The 24,298-nt window shown below is 36.5% G+C and overlaps 1 protein-coding gene across 2 annotated transcripts in view; it reads left to right on the top strand.

Moving 5' to 3' along the window:
- The first annotated feature begins 507 nt into the window (after positions 1-507).
- The window catches only part of plagl2 (pleiomorphic adenoma gene-like 2), a 54,534-nt gene continuing 30,743 nt past the window's right edge, over positions 508-24,298 (top strand). For both annotated transcript variants that reach the window (XM_079802906.1, XM_079802905.1), the window contains exon 1: positions 508-642. The gene's annotated coding sequence lies outside the window, so the exon portion shown is untranslated. The remainder of the gene's footprint in view (positions 643-24,298) is intronic.

Genomic DNA, 24,298 nt, shown 5'->3' with positions numbered 1-24,298 from the left:
GGCCAATACAGATTAAGAAATACAATAAAAATGTAAATAATAATAATAATGTAAAAAAAAATCTAATAACCTTCATGCAAACCATTGATACTTCCTTATGTCAACACGTCAAATTAATAATCCAGCTCTTAATTAGGCTACTCAAGACTGTTGCTTAAATAGAGTCACGATAAAAGTTTGTGTTGCATTACAAAACACCGCGGCGTCCTGTACAAAAATAAAGAGCGTGTTGACTTAGTCACCTTGCATTAAACATGCCTGCATTAAATAATTTAAAAATGCTATCGGCTGTCTCAATCCTTTTACTTTCGATACACAGCGATTCGGCGACGAGCCTCATCAGCCTCGCCGCTATCCACCATTAATCATAACGGTGTGTAAACTACAACAACCCCAAACACACACACACAACACACACGCGCGCGCACAACAGTTTACCAGCCCCTGTGAAAAGTTTGTGAAAGTGGCCTGACGTCACACTCCCACAATGCTCGCGCGCCCCATAACTCTGCTGCTGCAGCCTGAGGAGCGCGAGACACTCAGGCCCCGAAAAAAGAAAAATTAGAGAAAAAAATTGGAAAAAATAATAAAACAACAGATCAAGAGGAGAAAGACCGGGAACGGTGGCGTGGGGCTCCCACGGTAGGTTTGCGCTTAGTCGGTGCTGGAATGTGACGGCGGTTCCTTGTGAAATTGACTAATGCGGCGCTGGAAAGTTTTTGGTGGCAACTGCTCGTTTTTTTCCCCTGCAAGTCCTCATAATGTAGCTGCACGATCTGATGTGTGCATGTTTTTTTAATGAGATCCCGATAATTAATACAACTCGCTCGGCCGCTGATCGATATGGCAGATGATACAATATGAGGGCTTCGTTGTAATAACACCCTTGATATTTTCTCCCGAGCCGACGTCATTTATTTTTGGCTCATTTTTGTAAAACATTGTTGAGGCTCCGGGTATTTAATTTTTAATTGCACGTTCGCAAACTTCATCGATAAATACAGCGCGGATACAATTTGTTTACAAACCGATACATTTGCATTTGATCGATCATCGGCTCGGCTGTGTCTATTGATGTTCGGTGTGACTCTGGAGTGAATAGTTGAATTTTGAGTAATTTCTGAATAGTTATGCCTGTGCTGTAGACACACTCGCGCGAGCTGAAGCACCGTTCCTGTTGAGTTTCAAACATTAAGTTTATACAAACGCGACTGTCTATTAATAGTTCACTTGATATGAGAAAATCTCACCGGGCTGTAAATATACAACTATTTTTCGTCTAGTTTGTCTTGTGCTGTTTCTCTACCTCTCCATGCTCGCTATGGCTTATCTGCTGCTCGTCATTTGTTTGCCTCAGATCGGATGTTCCTGGGCGGATTGTGACTTTTGTATAATGCCGTCTTGTGTGAAAAACTGTTTGTTTGTGTGCTCCTATCAAGAGGTACTTAACAAACAAGAGTGTCAAGCGGTGGGTTGAGGTGTGGGGCACCTCGTTTTAATGTTCATTTACATGTTGCTCGGCGTGGTGGTCACATTTTTACATTGTTTTAACAACCTTTCTGCTAAGAAATAATCCCAGTGTCCGGCATCAGTGAACTTTGTTTACACTGTAAACACATTTAACCTACTAAATTGAAGACATAAGTTTACGTTCTGCATTCAGGTTGTACTTAAAAAAACCAAAGCGTGTCAGAGATGGTTAATACACTTTACTAACCATTTGATTAAATTCAGGACAAATGGCATGCATTTTAAGAAGTTCATTGATGGACACAGGTTTGTTGTTAGAATGATGAAAACATGTTTACAGTGGAAGTGAGCTCCCTGAAAGTTTTTCAAATGAAAAGTTTTGACCTTTGGTCGCACATATTTTTTATAAAATTGACTAATCGTCCATCCGTAAAGCACATTGCAACACTAGTCACATGCACAAAACACCTGTAGCTGTGACATCTTTCTCTATACCCTTAAAATTCAACCCACTAAAAGGTTTAATTGCTTTAAATTCGGTGTAGGCTAAATTGTGGTGGCAAAGTTTCTTTTGAACGTTGTTTTTGAAAGTTGAAACACTGAAAAAATTGACAAAAATTGCTGGATAGAAACATTTAGCATTGCAGAGAGCAGAAATCTTAAACAAAGTTCATTTGTCATTTATTTTGTGTGAGCACAACTGCGACCAATCTTCAATTCTCCAGTCAATATATCCTCAAACACCTGTAGCTGTGTGACATCTCTTTCTCAAATATATGCTATTGATGGTTAAAACCTGCATTATAGAGTGAACGCTTCTCTTTGGCTTTGCTTTGCTATATCTTTTGCACAATTGTTGTGCTACATTTGTTGCTGTGTGAGTTGATGTGATGTATCTAAATGAAACATTTCACTTGAGCTGGATTCATTGGATATATGCGAAAAGAGCTTGTAAATAGCTTCCTAACAGTGATTGATAAAGAACAGGTTGTGACGAGCTCTTGTTTGGTGGTTGTGCTCCATCATGGCTCTCTACTTCCACTGCCTCGAGCTTCATAATAAGGAAATGGAAGTGAGATCGTCACGAGACAGTGCTTTTGTTATTGACATTGCATGTTGAAACGCATATTGTGATGTGTGAGACCGTTTCGTTTTTCAGCATTGGCTCTGGGTTGCTTCTGAGGATCTTTACAATGGTTTGAACGATTAAAGCTCTTTTATTTTCATGTCAAAAGTGTCCTCGCGGGTTAATAAATTAAGCAATGAACTTAAATATTTCTAGTTCTTGTTCCAAGTTGTATTACTCTTCAACGCGAGTTATTTGTTGCAAACGTTTTCCTCGAAATGTTCTGTCTTTTAAGATGACTCTGCTTTTGAGAGATGTAGATGTTGTGAGGCGTTTCAAACAAACGTTTCAGCAGTTTATTTTTCATATGGGTTCTCTGAAAAGGCGTCTTACATGCTTGATTCAGTGTGCGAGAGAGAGAGAGAGAGCATGTGCATCAAGGGGGGGGGGGGGGTCTCCTCTGAAAACATCCCACAATTCCTTGCTCCTCGGTGGGTAACAGGCTGATTATCATGAGAAAGCACATCAGAGGGGTTAATAGGTAGGACAGGCTTTGGAGAGCACAAACGCTACTTAATACCCAGTGTAGAATGGGGATCAGCCCTCATCTGAGTCCTTATATCCTCCACTTATAGCAGTGAGGAGTGAACGGGGACGATGCTGTGCCGGAAATTTGTGCCAAGTTACTGTAATATAGCTATTTATTTTGCATTATGATTTAAGTTTTGCGTGACAATAATATGGGCTTGTGGATCAGCCGATGAGTTTGGTCGTATTTTGGTCGTGAGCATAAAATGTGTGTTTGTTTTTTGGCTCGATCCAGGTCTGAAATGGGCACTGGGGAGTGTTTATGTGGACAGAATGAACAGTAGCTGACCTGGTCACTCAGTCGCCCCATAAAAAAAAGGGAGGAGAGATAGAGAGAGATAAAATCAGGCCAAGTTCACGAGGCGTCTCAACACACCAGATTTGATTCTTATCAGAAAATGATTCATGTCAGAAATGTCAGAAAGACAAAATATTGTTCATTCAGGTTTCAGATTTGGAATATCTGTAGACCTCTATGGAAATAGAATTAGAAGAGCGTTTTTAGGGTTACTTAACAAAGATTATTAAATACAATCCATTAAAAATTCAAAACAGATTGCATGCTAAATGTTTAGTACAGATATTAATGCATAGATGCAGAAAGGAACTGGGTTACACTTTATTTTAAGGTTTCCATGTTAGTTATACATATGAATTCTGAATAATAATAATTCACTTATGTACTGTACTTTATAGTAATTACTATAGTAACTACATGTAACATGCATAAGAAAGACACTAAAATAAAGTGTTACCATGAACCGAATATGTTGTAAGCTTTTACTGTTTGCGAAACCTTTGGTTACACTTTATTTTAAGGTGTTATTGTTACAGCGTAATTATATATTTAAGTACTGAGTAATATGAATACTTACTATTGGATTAGGGTTTGGTTGAGGGTTGTAATTATTGTGTAATTAAGTGTTACCCAAGCATTTTCGAAAGTGTTAAAAGTAAAAGAAACAAGCTCTTTTTCACATAGAATATTTTAAACTTAACAGATATGGTTAAACTTATAGTTACAGTTTTAGAAATATGACATCAAAGAACCAAAAAAATGAGATTGATAATAATAACAACAATAATGTGAAGCCATTGACAAATATTGCCATACACAAAGATTTTGGTCTTAAAAAGTAAAAGATGAAGCAGAAACTGATTTGAATCTGTTTAGATTTTACTGCAAAAATGTTTTGTCAGTTAACCTAAAAAAAAATTGCTTCATGTGGTGAACTGATCAACTTTTTTTCCAACCAAAAATGACAAGTTTTAATTTTTACAAATTGATTTAGAAGTCTCATAGTTTTTTTAAGGATAATAAAGTTAGTTACGTAGTTTTGTTTTTACAGTGTGGAAATTCATAAATCTTATGAACCTTTTGATGTATTTTGCTCAACTTTAACATTGTTTGAAGTATTTTTTTTTCTGTTCCCTCATCAATAAGCTTTTGATATGCATATAATGCAGCACAAATGAAGAAGATAAAAAAAGAATTAATTCTAACAAATAAACGGATTGTTGTGAGTAGAGGAATAGCGTTCAAAAGGGGCATAAAAACTATTTGAGAAAGCGCAAATCCAAGCTCATTTAATTGCCGGAGAAAGCGTCATTAAGTGAACCAAACAAAGAATAATAGAACAGAAACCAACACATAAACACTACATGCATAAATACACACTAATGTCCTTGACAGCTTTGCAAAACAAGTCCAAACACAAAGTTCACATGCCACACACCGCAACCAAGTTGCACATGCACAAGAAAAGAGCGTCTTTTTCCCCTTCGCTGGCATGCATTCTGACTGCACTTGCAGTATGCGGCGCCTTTAGATAGTAAGAAGACGCTAGATGTTTGAAACGCATAGCGCCACTGTACATGAGCAAATGTGCTTTTGAAAGCAGTCAGCCAGGTGTGGCTTTTCAAGGCCAGAGTCTATCCATCACTGAACACCACTTATGCTGCAACCCCTCCTTCTCTTCCTTCAGATCCCCCTCGTCCATTTTTCCACCCCAAAGATGGGTCTTCTTCCCCTCCGAGCGACTTTCTCACTCGTTTACTGTCTCTCTGCTATCTTTGTTGTGAATTTATGGTCTTTCTTAAGGAAATGTACTGTGCAGTAAATTCTTAACATCTTCTAATACGATTATCTCACTGATACACGCCGTTAAGAAAGATGTTATAATGGGTTCTGTAAGTTTTTAAAATATAGTCAAAATAGTGCCATTAAATTCGTCAATTATAGTGGATGCTCACTAGAAACGAAATGAAAACGATCCCTCTCTGGTAGTCTGTAATTGTCACATTTAAGCAGCTATTTCTACCTGATATAATCCTAAAACTTGGTTTTGTTGGTGTAACCTAATGCATTTAGCTTCTGTGATGTTAAATACTATTCTAGACTTGAGTAAAATGAGTAAATTAAAGACCTTTTCCCCCCGGTGCTTTCCCAGAGTTTGATCAGCCTTGGATGAAAATATCAGTCAAAATTTGGATGAGAAAATGATTGTCAGTAATAGAAATAAAACAAGTTTTAGTTATGAGATCGAATAGTATGCGAGCACTCATTAACAGCGACACCAGGAAGGTTCAGAGATAGGTAGCGTCTCTTTTGCCTCCCTTGAGCTTATGTTCTCATTGAGATTGTAAGGAGGGAGTAGTGAATTACAGATGTAAAAAACACTCGAGAAGAGGCTGTGATTGGCTGAGCACACTGCCAATTTGATAATGCACAACAATTCATGAATGAACTTGATGTTATGATCTGCACTGAAAAAAAAAAGATAAGTAAAGTTTACTTACTTTGTCTTTCGCAAGCACATTTCACACGGAATTAAGTTAATTAGAGTTTACAAGGAAAATAAGTACCTTTAACTTGGCCAGTAAAATTTAGTAATTTCTAGTTGAAGTTTACTTTGGAATACTTTTTATTCAAACAATATAACACCGAAGTAAACACTTTTAAAGTGTATGCTTTACTTAGAAACATCTAAGTAAATAATACAGTAGATATTGTGTAGACAACATATCTGTATAATAGAAGTAATGTGATTCACACCCGAACACAGAGATCTCAATACACATTCGTTGGATCATTTTTTAGTATCAATGTGTCATTTTGAGAAGAAAATGAACTCCAGACCTACTAAACCTAACAACAAAAAGCAATGATAAAACAGTGTAAATACAGCTGGAAAACATCAACCTTATTAATTATTAATGTATGAGTGCATGATGGGAAGACCATTATCAGAAAAGTTGAGTAGGTTTTACTTAATTGTATAACGTTGATATTTACACTTTTCATTTCTAAGCATGAATTGAGTACTAATATAGAATGCACTTTTTTCCCTGTAGAAAATAGTTTTTTCTGTAGTATTCACTACAGAACACACATTTTATCAGTGTGTTGGTATAAAATGGCATATTCAGCAGTATTATTATAAATATCATTATTTGTAGTCTTCAGCATAATGCTGTTTACTTCTCTGTGAACTGTTCTAAAAAGCTGATATGAAATTTAATTCTGTACCACAAATGGAGTGGACGGATTTATCAGCTATATTAGGTAAAACTATATAATAGCTACATCACTGTGTGAGAAAACAAAGCATCAAAAACAGTCACAAGGAAATGATGTGAAATTAGATGATAAATATCGAAAAGTTTGTGTACCTCAAATGGCTACCTCATTGCTCACAGTCACATTTGGAGAATCCACAAGACCTTCAGCGTGATTAGATGACTCAGTCACAGAGAGGAAAAAGAAAGCTAGATGATGAGGGAGAGAGTCACTGAAGAAAAACAATTATGATTCATGTAGTCATTTGAGTTGCATCATGCAAATATCTAAAGCAGGGAAAGAAACGGTTTAGTTGATTATTGATGTACAGATTGGCCGGTTTAAGATGTGCTGGTCATTCAGTGAAATGTCATGTGTTTTCACGGATTCTTTCATTCACTGCTAGATTCTGCAATTGAGGAAGGGGGAACAAAGAGGTGTGTATGCTAAGATTGATTGGTAATCATACACACATGTATTCAAATGAATTTCAATGGCCATCAAACACATTTACAAAAAGGTTCTTTATAAGAAAGTTGGTGTGTGATGCTATAACTTGCAGTCTTTCTTAAAGGATTAGTTCACCCAAAAATGAAAATTCTGTCTTTAATTCCTCACCCTCATGTCGTTCCCAACCCGAAAGGCCTTCGTTCATCTTCGGAACTCAAATGAAGATATTTTTGATGAAATCCGAGAGCTCTCTGACCTTCCCATAACAGCAATGACCATTACCACTTTCAAGGCCCTGAAAGGTAGTAAAGACATTGTTAAAATAGTCCATGTGACTCAAGTGGTTCAACCTTAATGTTATGAAGTGACGAGAATACTTTTTGTGCGCAAAAAACAAACAAAAATAACGACTTTATTCAACAATTTCTTCACATCTGTGTCAGTCTCCAACGCTGCTGACGTAGTAAATATTAAAAATGAATTCAATTGTTCATCAAAGTATTTTAGTGTAAACAGTACAGTGCTTCCAGAACGCCGGCTTACCATTGGTCGATGCTGTTCATGTGAGCACCACAACGCATGCATGTGATGCTGACGCAGGAGCTGACCAACGTAAACTGCGTGAGGACTGACACAGACGAGAAGAAATTGTTGAATAAAGTAGAAATTTTTGTTTGTTTTTCATCAAAAATATCTTCATTTGTGTTCCGTGTCTTACAGGTTGGGAACGACAAGAGGATGATTAATTAATGACAGAATTTTCATTTTTGGGTGACATTTATATTTAGATGTCACTTCTGACACTTTGTAGCATGCAATTGGCCGTCGGTCCTCTTAGCAATAATAGTTTATTCAATGAATGACTGTAGCCTCGAAAGTGAGCCATCCCCGATCCCAATACCGATTTTTTTTCATCAGCCTTAGCCGATGACCGATTCGGGCTGCCGATTTTCTTGAGCCGATATTTGGAGCCGATACTGCTTTTGCTCCCTCAATTTACAACATAAAAATGACTCAATGATCATGATGATAAAAATTTAAAATGTACAATTTAAAAAAGGAAAATTTATTGAACTGAAAAAAACAATATTTAACAAATAGTAAAAACAGGTGAGGTAGAACAAGAAAAAAAGGAGTTCAGTGGTGAAAATAAATTCTGAAAATAAATATTTAAGCATAATTAAAATAATTACACTATTGCACACAGTATCAACAAGCAAGCAGCATAATAAAGTGCACACTGACTGTACTATACTTAATTTTAAAACTATTTACAACCTAGTCATTTAATGTCTACACTCTAAAAATGCTGGGTTAAAAATAACCCAAGTTGGGTTGAATATGGACCCAGCAATTAGGTTGTTTTGACCCAGCGGTTGGGTTAAATGTTTGCTTAAAACAACCCAATAGCTGGGTTAAAACAACCCAATTGATGGGTTAGTCCATTTTCAACCCAACTTGGGATATTTTTATCCCAGCATTTTTTAGAGTGTAGGTGCACTTAACTTAATCTCTTGTCGAGCAACACCATCGGTAATTCAGGAAAAAATCTCCCAATGCTCCCCTTGAAACTTCAGTCTTTCGATCTTTTACCATCGTGTCAATTCTCAATTGACTTTGATTAATATGCGCGAGGGAGGGAGAGCTAGACAGTTTGAAGACGGTGAGAGCTGCCCTGTGGACGCCTGTCTGTAAATAATGCAGGGGAAAAAATATTTGTATCGGCCGATGCCGATACACATAAAAATCGCAAATATCGGCCCTATATATCGGCCGGCCGATCGGTCTAACACTAGTAGGGTTGCCACCTTCAGTGTGGCAAAATAAGGGACACCCATTCACAACTACCCCCCCCCCCCCTCCCAAAAAAAACCAATTGCATAAAGGACAGAAATAAAGAATACGTCATAAAATAATTATTTCAACATTAACAACTTGATAGCTCAACAATAAACCATAAGAAAACATGAGATCAAGTATGTGAACTTGCAACAGAACACATTTTATATTATTTTACATTTGATTATTTTATTTATTTCTAAAGAACTCTTTAGTAGCCTATTTGGTGCACTTTAAAGGGATAGTTCACCGAAAATGAAAATTCTTTCATCATTTACTCGCCCTCATGATGTTCCAAAGCTTTCTTTCTTCTGCTGAACACAAAAGAAGATATTTTGAAGAAAGTTTGTAATAGGCTGCTTTAGGGGCATCATTGACTACCATAGTAATCTTCCTATGTGTTCAACATAACAATGACATTTATACATGTTTGGAACAACTTGAGGGTGAGTAAATGATGATTTTTGGGTGAACTGTCCCTTTAAGCAGTCATTCTGAACCAGTAAACACTTTTTTGAATTTCAATGACACTGTCACACTGTTCAATGGTCTGTCAGCGCTGCTGCTTTAAGTCAGTTGGTATGAGCAACTGAAATGCTTCTCATAAAGTGTGCAGTTCGCCTGAGGTTCATCATGAGTTACTGGACAGACCCATTGATACCTTTCTGATATTCAGCTCTATATCTGGAGATCCTCTTGCGTTCAAACGGTGGACGCGACGCTAACTCGACATGTTTTTAAAAAAACGCGCAAGTTTACAGGCACACGGCACAGCGCATGTTCTCGAGACTCCGCCCCTATGGCAACAAAGCCGCTAAAACGCAACCACGCACAAATGAGCTCCTGTACTACTTATTGTGAAATTGATTTCTTTATATTTGCTATCAGTATTCTCCACACTGCAAAATCCGTATGTGTTTATTGAACTATGTGTGGACCTTTGTAAAATACGGGACAAATCGCGTCCCGTATTGGTTTGATACGGGACGCATCATTTTGCTTGTAAATACGGGACGATTCCGTATTTTACGGGACGGGTGGCAACCCTAGGTGACGGTGATTTCACCAAGTACAACATATTCCTTGATCAACATCTTTGTTGATCCTGGAACAACATTCCAAACAACCAATCAGATTTGAGGGAAAAGTTTACAGTTTATGTCAAGTTTAGGCTTACATAGGGTTAGGTGCCTCTACAGCAGTGTTTTTCACTTATAATTTCCCTCAGATTTTAGGAATAATTTATGATTGGGGTTAGGTTTAGGGGTAGGGATAGGGATAGGGTTAGAACTAAATTTCAGACAGGAATGTTATTCCAGGATCAACAAAATATGTTCACGATGACCTTTAATTTATACAGTGAACTCTATAGTGTTATTTTATAGGGCTGGGTATTGACACAAATTTCCCAATTCGATTCGATTTCGATTCACAAGCTTTCGATTCGATTTTCGATTCGTTTCGACTCAATTCAATATCGATCATTTTGAAAATGTATCAGGTATAATACATGGAAAATTTTCTCAAGGAAAACAAATTTCTGAACTAATATTGTAAACTATGGGAGTCAGTTGATACTACATAAGCCTACTAATATTGAAGGTAAAAATTGACTGATTTGTACAAACACTTAAATGACACTAAATTATGTTTTTTTTGTATGATAATAAAGTTATAATATTAACTTTACAATTAAATAATCATAATTCCACTCCAATTAGTTTTTTTAAATATAAACATTTAAATGGTGGCTGTCATAAAAACTTAGATTTATTCGTACATACATGCATTAAATATTGAAGAACATTAAAAATGACAATGACTATCCTATTTAATGTGGTGCATATAATTAGCAAAATGCTCCACTCTAGAGTAAATTTTTTTAGCTGACTAACGAGTTTATGGACACTAGATGTGGTTTTTCTGAGGTAAATGTGAAGTTACATGACATTGTTTACAAGCCGTTTTACATCTTTTTGCGGTTGAAACTCTGATTGAGCTATTCTATGTGACTTGATACAGATTTCGGTAAGTTGTCCTGTATCTTTTAACACACTTTCAGAAGCTCATTCATGCTTATTTCGCGCTGTTACTGGTATTAAGGCGAAGTGAAGATCCGTTCATGTTTGCTCCGCGCTGCCGGTTCTCTTGAGCTGAGCTGTAGCAGAGCGATCTCGCGCCACAGCGCCAAAACGGTAAATGTTTTTGAATTTCGTAAAAAAATAGACGTAATTTGAAATCTGAGACTTTGTTTCATATCAATAGTAATAAAGCACAAAGATGATTGCGATTTATTGGATGGGAGGCGTGCTACAATGTTTATTTCATCCATTAACTGAAAACAGGATGACTAATCGATTCTTGGGATTTAAGAATCGATATTGTTTTGTAAAAGTGAGAATCGATTAAAATCGATAAATCAATACTTTTTACCCAATCCTATTATTTTACATTCAGGCCTATTACATTTCTGTACCTGAATGCTACTGTTAAGGTGCTTGGTGTGTAATGCTACACACCAAGAACGGTAACTATAAAGATAACTATATTAGCGTCCACACCAACGGACGATATCGTTCTGTTTATTCGAAGCGCGTGCTTGTCTGCTGCTTTAAATGCTCGAGTTTGTTACAGCAGGATGGATTCTGATTGGCTGTCAATGTTTTTATCGTTCATCAGCTGGATAAAATCGGTCTGAAAGTGATTCCAACAATATTGTTTCTCTGTGCCGTTATCGTTATAGCTGTGATGTGATCTCTGCTACTCTTTAATATTGAGAACGATTCTTAGAACTATATCTTTATAGTTATCGTTCTTGATGTGAACAGGCCTTTAGATCTTATAACTTTGTTATATTGTATTTATCTTGTAATTAGTGTATTTGTTCTTATTTTTTTTACTGACTGTTCACTTGCATTTAATAATGTTGGTTACACTTTATAATGAGTATAGTGTAATAAAGTATTTACAAATCATTTGTAAATAGTTAATTAATAGTTTATAAACTGCGGTTAATACATTAATAGACTATATACAAATAGTGAGTTCTTCATTCATTGTCACTGTAACTAACAAAGTGTTATTATTCACTTAGCTCATATTTAAAGAGTTAGATAATGCTTTGTTAACAACTCATTAACTGTAAATAACATGTAACGGAAAATGACATCAATTAAGAGCTTTAAACCATTATACTTTAAACTTATTTGACATTAATTGCATTATTATTAAGAGTTCATTAAAATGTTCACAAATACATTAAGCCTATCTCCAAAGCTAAACAAAATCACTTAAAAAAGAATAAATAAATAATGCTGTCAATATGAATTATAAATACTCATAGGATCATATTGTTAAAATACATCAGTAAGATTAGGGGAAAGAATATACAGTTTGTCACTATAAAACATGGAAACCCAAATGTGTGCATGTGTGCGTGTGTGTGTGTGTGTGTGTTTAATGTATTTGTCAACATTTTAAGGAACACTGAATATGAATGCAATTAATGTCCAATAAAGGTTGGTTTAAGCTCTTAATTAATGACATTTTCCCATTTTCCGTGACCTAATCTAAAGTGATAACTATTTACTGTTAATAAGTTGTTAACAAAGCATTATCTAACTCTTTAAATATGAGCTAATTAAATCATAATCATTTGTTAATTACAGTTACAATGAATGAAGAACTCACTAGTCTATTATTGTATTCAGTTACTATTAATTAACTATAAACGTATAGTTTGCAAATGGTTTGTAAATACTTTATTACACTTCTAATAAAGCAAATTTACATTTGCCCTCATAAACTGTTTTTTTTTCTTCTTGATGATTGGATCTGTGACTCAAAAACCGTAATATGATCCGAACCGTGAGTTATGTTATCTGTTGAACCACTAATAATTATATTTATTATATTTTTGTATTCTATTTAAAAGAAAAGGTCAGTTTTTAGTGTATAAGTGTATGTTTCATAGCTTGGTTTTAACATTTCGAACACATCAACTGCCATGTAATTTAACTGTTTTTTTTTTTTTTTGTTAAATCAGGCTGATGCCAAAAATCAATTTTCCCACTTAATTGAAGTAGAATTTTCAGCAAATTAGTATTTGTTGAAGGTGATCTGTTTTTTATTAGTAAGTATCACACTTGCACTCATATATAGACTGTTTTTATTTATTCTGGGGCTTTATGAATGCATCTGCAGTCTGTCATTTGTGGTCTATAGGGACAACGTCTGGCAAATATTTTCTTATTTCTCTCTCCCTCATTCACTTTGTGAAGCTCTATAAACTGGCTTTATGGTTCTGGAGCTTTGCCCACAGCTCTTCATTAATGTGTATTTGCGCATTAGGGTTTTTACGCAAAGTTTTCATGCTGGTATAATTTGGCTTTCTGGGACCTTCTTTAGTAAGCAAGTGCACAGTTTGTGAGAAAAACTCCAAATCAAAGAGCCTTACTGTGATATTTAAAGTTGTAGATTAATTTCTGATGACTTAATGTGAGTTTGACTGAGAAATGTTTCCTGGCAGCACATGAGAGCGAGGTGGTTGCCATCTCATTGTGTGCAGTCAGGTGTGTGGTCCGCCGAAACCATTGTTACGTTTTCAGCTACAACTGAGTGAAGAATCGCTAGAAGCTCTTGGTGTCGGTGTTCACTCCGAAAATATACGAGTGGAGGAGGAAAGACAAATAATGAAATGAAAGGAGTCATGTATCATGATGTGACTACTTTATGGTCATGAATATTACTAATTCTCTGAAACTGCTCGCACTATCTCTGTTACACTTAAACAGACATAATTAGCAAATAAATTAAGTCCTTTTATAGATGCATGCCTCACTTCTCGCTCTCTCTCTTTTTCTAACCCCTAATGTAATTTCTAGTACTCTACTGCCATATTTTTTTTAAATAAAAAATGACCAAAAATGACATGCAAAATATTTCTACACAAAAACAATTTTGATAGGGAGAAATAAGGTGCCAGTAATGGCAATAAAAGTAAGAACAAGATAAACTGTACAAATGTTTTGTCAGGTGATAAATTCAGCTCAACAATGACTATGGCTGAAGTCATTTGAAAAGAAAAGAAAGTAAAATAATAATAAAAAATAAAAAACTGAACGTCGAATGTGCCAATCAATCAACAGTATTCAAGTCAAATATAATATTTAAAATACCTAAAACAAAAAAGGAGTAAGGGTCAGGACAGGTAGAAATCACTCAAGGTAAAAACAGCATATAATAATAATAATAATAATAATAATAATAATAATAATAATAATAATAATAATAATAATAATAATAATAATATATCAAATAAAACTGCATTTAACTTTTTTTTTTACTGTAAATTCTGAAGGTATGCTGCTCAAATATGAGTTTTTCTTCAGCAGATGCTACACAGAAACACTCAACATTGATCTTTTTCCAACCCAGGGTCACAATTCTCGCAAACCTGTACATTTTTTTTCGGACAATTAAAATATGTGGTCTGTCTATTTCTTCCATGTATTCTAAGGCTAACCACAGCTCACTCCAGTGGCAACATTGCAAAATTGTAGATGCGGATTTCCTCTCAAAAGGGATAGAGAGAGAAAAGGAGAAAAAGACAGAACAAAGGGAAAGAAATGAAAGAGAGAGAGAGAAGCTCTGGTGTTAACAAATGACCTCTGTTGCTTGCTTTCTTCCTCTCTTTCACTCTCCCTCGCTCTCTCTTCTTCACAAAGTCCAGAACAACAACAACAGGAGGAGAGAGAGAGAGAGAGAGAGAGAGAGAGAGAGAGAGAGAGAGAGAGAGAGAGAGAGAAAGAGAAATGAAAGTAGAGAGAGGACTGTGGGTCTCTTTCTGTGTGCCCTCCAGTGGCAGCGTGAAGTTTTCAGTTTGATTGAAGGGCCCTTTTCTCTGCTGTGTGGTGTGAAAGCTGTCCTAATTGAATGATAAAGTGGCCCGAGATGGAGTCCAGTGAATAGGCAACAATACACAGCCTGTGTGTGGTAGAGGGGTTTTTTTGGTTCTCGTCCAGGCCGCTCTCTCTCTTTCTTTCTCTTGCTAGCTCTCTCTCTCCCCGCTGCGAGTGAGGGTCCCATTATCGAGCGCTCTGCTAGATTCGGTCACATGACTCCTCCCTGCCCGCTCGGCCGGCCCCTCCCTCTCTTGCCGAAGACCGGCCAATCAGACAGCAGAAGGGATATTTCTCAGAGACCATGTGGTTGAATGCCCTCATTTAGCAAGCAGCTGACTCACAGCACATGTCTTTCTCTATCACACACCTCGGCTGCCGGACGCTGGCAAGAGAAAATTCCATGTCCGTGCACTTTCAGCGCACGCCGTAAACAGTCCCGACCGGCTCCTTGGGTGTAACTGAAGTGGGATCGTATCCGATGAAAGTGAAACTCTCATTTCTGTTTTAATCAGAGGCAGATGTTGTTCGTCTTTCGATTCGATCACCAATAATGTCAGCGTTTGGGATGCGACTGTTGTCTAGTTCACTAGTGGGTCATGAGCTGACCTTAGATGCTAACACTTTATACTACATGAGTGTTACACCTATTACATGTTGTTTATCTTTATCTGCAGTTACTAGATGCTGTATTTTCATGTTCAGTACAGAAATACACTGATTGAACAGTCGTGTCACCCAGCTGTTCTGTTGTTTTTATAGCGTAGGCTTGGGTTGAGGAGTATTTGAGGTGTTCCCCTCAAATAGTTTTTTCAAGATGAAATCAAAAAGGAAATCACATGATACTATTCATATCAGTAATGTGCCTCCAAGCAAAAGTCCAATTGAGCCAAAGTTTCTGTTTGTCTTTTTTTTTTTTTTTCAAGGTTTCTAGTTCTACATCATTTGTCATGTTCTTAGAAGTGGTTCGTCTCTTGAAATTGTTTGTAAATGCTCTAGGTTTTTTGACCCAGCTCTGTTCAGATTGAACTGCCAAAATAAATGTAGAGATAAACAGTTGTTTATTTACATGGACAGTGTCTCCATGAACTGTGTTCAGTTGCCTTGCTTGGTCTTTTTGCACATACAAAGATTGCCTGTTTGGTTAGCAAAGACAAACACAATCTAAGAAATTTGTTTTCCTTTAAAGGGATGGTTCACCCAAAAATGAAAATTATGTCATTTATTACTCACCCTCATGTCATTCCCAACCTGTAATACCTTCGTTCATCTTCGGAAAACAAATGAAGATATTTTTGATGAAATCCAAGAGCTCTCTGAGCCCTCCATAGACAGCTATTTCATGAATACTTTCAAGGCCCAGTAAGGTAGTAAAAACATTGTTAAAATAGTCCGTGTGACTCAAGTGGTTCAACCTTAATGTTATGAAGTGACAAGAATACTTATTGTGTAAAAAAAAAGAAAAAAAAGACTTTATTCAACAATTTTGATAGGACGACTCGATGCAGCATTTTATTTCAAACACTATTTTTAAAAGTCTGTTTCCGATGCGTGCAGTAAAAGTTGAAAAAAAAGTTAAAAAAATATGACCGATGGGTCGACGACGAGGTTCAGGCTTTATTAAATTTATTTGCAAAGGACGGAATCCAGTGGGAACTGTAAAATCGACACGCGCAATCCTACGTCACCGGACTAATCTTCACAGTACTTTAGACCGCGATGGAAATGCAGACAGCAAAAGGTCTTGGGGGAAAAGAGTTCCTGGGAAAAAAGTTCCTGGGACAAATTGTTCCGACAAAAGTTTTTTTTTTAGCAGCGAATCAGCATATTAGAATGATTTCTAAAGGATCATGTGACATTTAAGACGGGAGTGATGATGCTGAAATCTCAGCTTTGACATTTACAGGAATAAATTACATTTAAAAATGTGAATATTTAAATAGTAAAATATTTAGTTTCTAATATATGTTTCATTAAATTAATGCAGCCTTGAGGCATTTCCCCCAAAAAAATACTAAAGGAAAGGAATACTCCACCTAAAAGATGGAGAAAAAAATATTTTCCAAATGTAGGCCTATATGGCCGACTTTCTTCAGATGAACACTTTTGCAGATTTTTAGAAATATATAATCTATTTCTGTGAGTTCATATAATGCAAGTGGATCACAAAAGTAGATGCATAATAAACGTCATGATAGCAACCCATACGACCCCAGTGGATAAACCATGGGTGTGTGTGAGAAAATAAAGCGATAAGCCCCAAGAAGCTGTGGTTTACAGGGAATTTAGAACAGTTAAGGGCCGTTGTTAGTGGAGCCATCTCCATGTTCATGTATGTTTGTAGAGTATGTTTGTAGAGTCATTTACATCGGCTTCAAACGCAGCTCAACCGGAACTATCAGTTTTATAAATAATATTTGAAACTTTAAACCATCTCTTCGGGCCAACTGTCATACGCATGTCTATCACTTCACGTTTGATGCAAATGTCAGTACATTGTGAATGCATCCAAGTTATAATAGCACTGCTTTAATTTAAATATTTAAAGGGGGGGGGGGGGGGGACACTCAGTTTCAGTCAGTCTCATGTCAATCTTGAGTACCTATAGAGTAGCATTGCATCCTGCATATCTCCGAAAAGTCTTTATTTTTATTATAATTATAAAAGGAAGATGCGCTGTTGCGAGTCTTTCCGGAAAAAGCCGTGCGGCTGGGGGCGTATCGTGTGGGCGGAGCTAAAGAATGACGAGCGCGCGCCGCTGTTACTGTGTTGAGTGCGTCTGAAAGCTGCGTCATCCCTAAAAGCGGGGAAAAACTTTATTCAACATAAAAAATGGCTTTTAATCAGATACAGCCATACATCTATGATCCGGAATCAGACCCAGAGGCTGAAGTTGAACAGGAGCAGCAGCAAAAACGACTAGAGCAGGACATCTCTATGTGGTATAAGTTACACTAACTATATAATATGCTTAGCGGCTTGTGTTATTTACACATTTATACTTTAATTATATCGTGTGTGCGTGTGTGTGTGTGTGTGTGTGTGTGTTTACGCGTGGTTTGTGTAGACATGATTTGTAGTAAGCGGACTGGTTTTGCGCGTCAGGCTAGTGTTTACATAGAAAGACATGGAATAGTAGCGCATTTGAATGAAGAAGCGCTTATTTAGTTCAACATATTTCCCCATTCTTTGTGTATTGTTGTTTGGAGTGCTTTTACAATACACAAACATACACATATAGTGGCCAGCTAAACAAATGTACACACTATACATCGCATGCTCCATTGATCAATACGTGGTCATGTTTGGGCTACTTGATGGGCATAGGCAAAAACAGACATTTGAAGCAGTCTTACTCACTGCCTGCGGTTCCAACGTTGGGACCTTTATCGTTGGGACCGCTCCATCCTTCAGTATTAGGCGATCTGAAAATCCGGAAAAGCAAATTCCATCCACTTTTGCCTTAACGCGGGGTTATTTGGCTACGAGCCAGCGCTTTGATGGGCGTAGCCTATTGCTTTCACGCGCTCTCTCTCTCGCGCGCGCGGTCTTCCGGTAGAATTGTCCGTACGGCCCATACAAGGAAATTCCGCCCTGTTGACGTCAAGCGGACCCATGATCGAAAAAAACTTTTCGAAACTTATGACTAACAGGAAGTACTAATTTTGGCAAAGAAATACTCCCATCAAACGTCCACCGTAGCTTTTGAAACTGTGTCCATGTTTAGCATGGGAATCCAAGTCTTTAACAGTGCAAAAAGATCAGTATGCATGAAACAGCATTTCACCCCCCCTTTAATAGATTAAATGTAATATTATTGTTACTAAAGTTAAAACCGTTTTGTTTTTACCTTTGTCAGTAGTTCTCTAACTGTCGTTAAAACAAAAGTGGGACCTACAATATAATTAGTTGAAATGAATTGAGGTTTTTGTCACTCATAATGAAATGGTCACACTTTTTTTTTTTCAGACAGAGAATTTGCTGCAAAAGTGTCTTCAGCAGCTTATTTGTGATTTTGAAGTGTAGCGCAATTGTCCCTAGTCTCCATTAGACTGTGGTGAAATACTGGGTTAAACCATTCCAAATCTTTAATGAACACAAGGGTATTTCCTAGAGTTGGGTTTGTCAGTTTCCTTGGCGCTGTTCATCATGACTTTCAGAGCTTTTTCTCCTGTTGTCTCTTCAGATTTATTTTTTAGTTTGTTCCACAGGATTTTGCGTGTGTCCATAGTTTAATCTCACCCACTGCAATTTTTTCCGCTAGCATTTTCTTCCACTGTTGTCTTCCTCCAAATATTCAGTCTGTTTGTGCCATTTAAGTTTCATGATTTAGCGTGCACATTTCTTGACTCAACTTCCTTAGCGTGTTCTTTGCTGAACTTCCCCCACTGCTAGCGCCACCAGCATGGCAGATCCTTCCTCTCATTCAGCTGTTGTCCACTTTGAGTTGAAATGTCTGCTGAGGGATGTGGAAAGTCAATCTCATCATCACTTTCAAGCATTTGTGCCCATTTAGCTTCATCAGCTATTACAGTAGTCGGAGTTTACCATTGGTTTTCAACACCCTGCACTGTAAGAGAAACGCTCTGACCCTTATATAAAACACTTTTAGCTCCAGTTTCTGCAACACTATAAACTTGTTACTGTCTTGCAGAGCCTTTCTTGTCTTCAGAATTGACAAAATAATTAAAATGATATGCTTATTTACTCGCCATGTCGTTCTAAACCTGTTTGCTTCTATTTTTCTTCCATGGAACACAAAACAATTATTTTTGTTTCCGCATAGATCATTTTCATACAGTTATAGACCACCAGGGTTGTGCACCATTTACAATCGAATTTAGAATATGAATAAGTAATAAATGGATTTAAACATGATGCGAAATTGTAATTGGCATGTGATAAAGTAGAATTAAAACACACTGTAAACCTGAATAAGTTGGGCTAACTCAAAAAATGTGAGGTAATCAGTTACATACATATTTTTTAGTTATGATGTTCCCAAATTTAAGTAATCAGAACGATCAAGTTTTGAGTTTGTAGTACTCATGCATGTTAATTGCTCCTAATTTAAAGTACTGAGTTAGCTAACTCATAGATTTTGATAGAAATTAACGTAAAATATTTAGTTAATTAACTTTTTTATTTTGAGTTCTTACAAATCAAATGATCAAGTTATTTACTTCACTGTAAACCCTAATAAGTTGTCAGAACTCAAGAAAGTTGAATGAGATTTTTTTATGTTAAGAAATATTTTGCTATACTATAAATGGACTAATTTCCTAACATGTCAATAATAGCATGGGACAGCACTTAGGCTACTGAAAGAGCACAGCAACTTAAAATATGTTATTTACCTTCTCTCAAACCAAGCAGAATGCACCACTTATCACCATGATGGTAACTCTCACAAACCCACATTAACAGAAACTCTTCTAAATTAGCACAACAAAACATTAATCACTACTAAATCTCCCTTACCATTAATCCTTCACAAAAAAAAAAACATTATATAACACTTAATTTTTAACATTTACTATCCCTTTCGAGTGCCATGGGCAAAGCATGCTGGGAAAAAAAAATCCCAACCCAGTTTCAGTTAAACTTAAAGCTGCAATATGTAACATTTTTGCAGTAAAATATCCTAAAACCACTAGGCCAGTGTTATATATTTTGTTCAGTTGAGTACTTACAACATCCCAAATGTTTCCAACAATTTGTAAATCGTGAGAGAATTGCTATTTTAACCAAGGAAGTTGGACATGTGAGGGAGTCGCCTGTCAATTGCGTCATATTTGCGTTACCCTCGTTTTCCGGTTTTATTTTTCAGAAATGCTTTACTCTCACTGCAGTGTGCAACAAGTGTCATAGCAGTCGTCGAGAGTAACATCATAACATCATTTTCAACACACTCAGATGTATCTAATATGATAAACAGAGGTGTGTTACCTCATACTCAAGACCCGAAAAAGCGGAAATGACGCCGGCGACTGTGGCATAATAAGGTGAAGACCACAGGTCCCAAGATTCTGCGCTTAAACTTGGTGTCATCAAGCTACACTTTTGTTTTGAATAGGGGACCTCTAGCAGACGGAAAAGTTACATAGTGCACCTTTAAGTTAGTCGAAATTAAAGGAAATGCGTACAAAACTCATACAACTGAAAACAAAGAATCAGTTAAGTTTACTTGAATTTGTCAGTTCTGTGAACTAAAAAAAAGTGCTAAATACTCATAACAGTTAATTTAACTGAACTAATTTGTTTCATTTAAGTTTGTCCTACTCAAACCAATTAAGTATTTTGAGCGTTAGGGTTTATATATATATATATATATATATATATATATATATATATATATATATATATATATATATACTTGCATAACTAGTAATATTTTAATATAAAATAAAAGTTTTTAAATGAAATTTAAAAAAGGAGTTTAAATGACATACATATTTTTGTAGACAAAGGTGGAGTACACCTAATTTTCCAGAATGCATTACCCTTGTTGAATTTCTTGCTTTTGTACACAATACTAATGTTGAACTTGCATATTTAAAGGGATAGTTCACCCCAAAATTAAAATTCTGTCATCATGTTTTTTTACATCAATGTACATTTTTGGGTGTACTATCCCTTTAAGTTGTTTGGTCAGTGCAGTACATTTCACCCCGTAAAAGCTAGAAGTAGTAAAACAGTAAAGATCCTTGTAAATAATATGAAGATGGTGACGGACCACGAACATGGAATTTTACACAGGATCCTCTTCTGTTCCTGGTGCCATGCCAGGTTCATGCAGCCTTGCATCCATGTGCAACAGGTATGAATAAACATAGAAGTAGTCCTATATAAACCTCCCGCCATAACCTGCAAATCCTTGGAAGGACGCGAGGTCCTTGATGTTTCTGGGTCATGGCCAGGTAGTAAGGGTGGAAATCTTTTCAGGACCTGTCTCCACTCCATTCCTCAATACCACATGGTGGAGATATTTGATTAATGTCCAAAAGCATGGCATGTCTCAGAGGACAGTTACATTCTTTCAGTGTACAGAGTCCTCAAAACAAGCAATTCCATATTCCTAGACAAACATGGCATTGGCAGAGAAGACTGAAATGTTTAAAGATTCAAGCTTTTCCGCTCTACTACATCACATTCTGGAAGGTGCTAGACATTTAAAACATTTGTTGGTGTCATAAAGGAAGATTTAATGTGGGTTGTTTTTGTTTTCACTAGCTTTATCTAGATTTTACATCTATGAAATGGAAGCATTTACTGTGGCGAGGGACTTTCCTCAAAGTTATTATATGTCTTTTATTGTCTGATTGTTTGATTTGAACATCTGAACGTCTGCACTTAGCCAGATTGCGCCACTCTTGCACGACTGTAGTAGTAGATGCTATGTTTTTTTTTAGCATTTTGGAGCTTCTTTAGTTTAGAGTGAAGTGCGTAATTGCGTGTCACTAAAGCTACGTCGTCATTGAGGCGGATACATTTGAAAACTATGTTTTTGTTTCAAAATGCTCTTCGTTCACACTAGTGTTGTTTCCAAACGTTTATCCCACACACTGAAATGTCGGAAACCGCTAAAATCATTTTACTGGACATGAAATGTAATAAACTCACTGAGATGAGACAGAGAGTTCTGCACTTTTAGAAAAAAAGGTACAGTGGTTCTATATAGAACCCTAGTGTTCTTGACTATAATTCTATTTAAGGAGATATTGCATTTTGATTGCATAATCCTTTCATTTTTAACGGGTTATTTCTTTTTTTTTCTAGTGATAAAGTTTAAAGCTGTTTAAATAATAAAATTGTATTAAAATTAAGACAGCAAATTTAATTAAGTAAAAAAATTATCCAATGATGGGAACCTTTAATATGTTCTATATATGAAGCACCTGACAGAACCCTTGAATGTTCTATATAGAACTTTTTCTTATATCATTTCATTAGCAAATTATCCCATTACTTTCTGTATTGGACTTATTACGTCCAGGTCGTACTCAATGGCCAATCCATGTATGGTCTAAAACACAGTTGCCCTCATGTTTTGATGCAGGACAGCAATTGTGAGATTTTATTATCTTCAATTTTTATCTTTGCTGGGAAGTAATATGAAGACATACTGGTATAAACATAGACATCTAATAAGTACATGACTAAACACGTGTCATCTTTTTCAAATACCGACGTTTTCACACTCCATACTACAATGTGAAAAAACAGTGTTTTCAAATGTTTCCACTTGGGAGAGAGTCTGTTTGCAGAACAAAAACACCATCTCAGCGAATAGAAGACCAAAACATAGAGATACATGTATCTGGATTAGTGTAGACATAGCCTAAGGGGCCGTTTACATGACACTGTTTTCAGCATAAAATGGAAAACATTTTTGGAAAATTGTTTTGACAATGTTGTCGCATGTGTGCAAAAATGCAACGGACATTGTGTAAAGGTACTCTAAATGTCTATATGTTTTGGCACATGCTGACCGCCTGCATTTTTTATTTCTAGATTGTAGTTGAGAAGCTTGACCCTCAAGAGATGGCTCTGACACTTTGGTAAGATGAATACAGGTGCATTTGTGGCATATATTATGATAAAGCTGTGCTATCAGTCCATCATTGGGTGTGTTAAAGTGTTTAACTATTATATTTTGTTCTCATATCAGTTTCTCTTTCGAAGAACATTGCCCTTTATCGTGTCTCCTCTAAAACACAGTGTTCTTTTTGTTTTGGCACGTTGTGTTACGTATCTCTCTCAGGGTTTGTGGATCAGAGTGTTGTCAGGTGCCAGCTTCAGTACAGTGCACAACAAGCACATTCTCTTGGGTTAAACATGGACATTGGTTCAGATGAGCAGAAGACCTACTGAACAGATAAGATGCAGGTGTTCTATCACAGAAAGAGATGTTCAAGTCCCAGTGAATTGGAAGTTGCAACTGATTTTATTTCAGTGCTGTGACGTATTTCCAAGTGAAACGGAATATTGAATAGAGGGCAGGGTTTACCTCAGCGCTCCTCCTCTCCATCTCTCGCTCATAGCAGACTAACAGTTGGAGGGGAGTGGCTAAGGATATTCAAACCCAAGCCGTCATCGGAAAGGGAACGCCATTCCAGACCGGATTACCATGGCAAACACATTTTTTTTCTGTGTATTAACTTGCTCGGATTAATTGTTCACCCTATGACCTGTAATGTGTGCTAACAAAGTAAATAAGATCGATTTCATGAGGACTTTAATGTAAATAAAATGTGACGGGCTGTTAAATTATTTCACATGAAGATTGACTGTATGTCAAGTCTTCAGCATTAAGTTTTGCAACACTTGTCACCGTGTTACTAGGATGTTCTCAGTGGTTGGCGGGGTTTTGCTGTGTAGTTCTGAGTGGTTAGTTTGTCCATATGTGGTTGTCAGGGTGTTGCT

This window comes from Gobio gobio (assembly GCF_949357685.1).
Source record: "Gobio gobio genome assembly, chromosome: 21".
NCBI classification, from domain to species: domain Eukaryota; kingdom Metazoa; phylum Chordata; class Actinopteri; order Cypriniformes; family Gobionidae; genus Gobio; species Gobio gobio.
The sequence above is the reverse complement of the archived record's forward strand: the minus strand, read 5'-3'. Positions and strand labels throughout refer to the sequence as shown.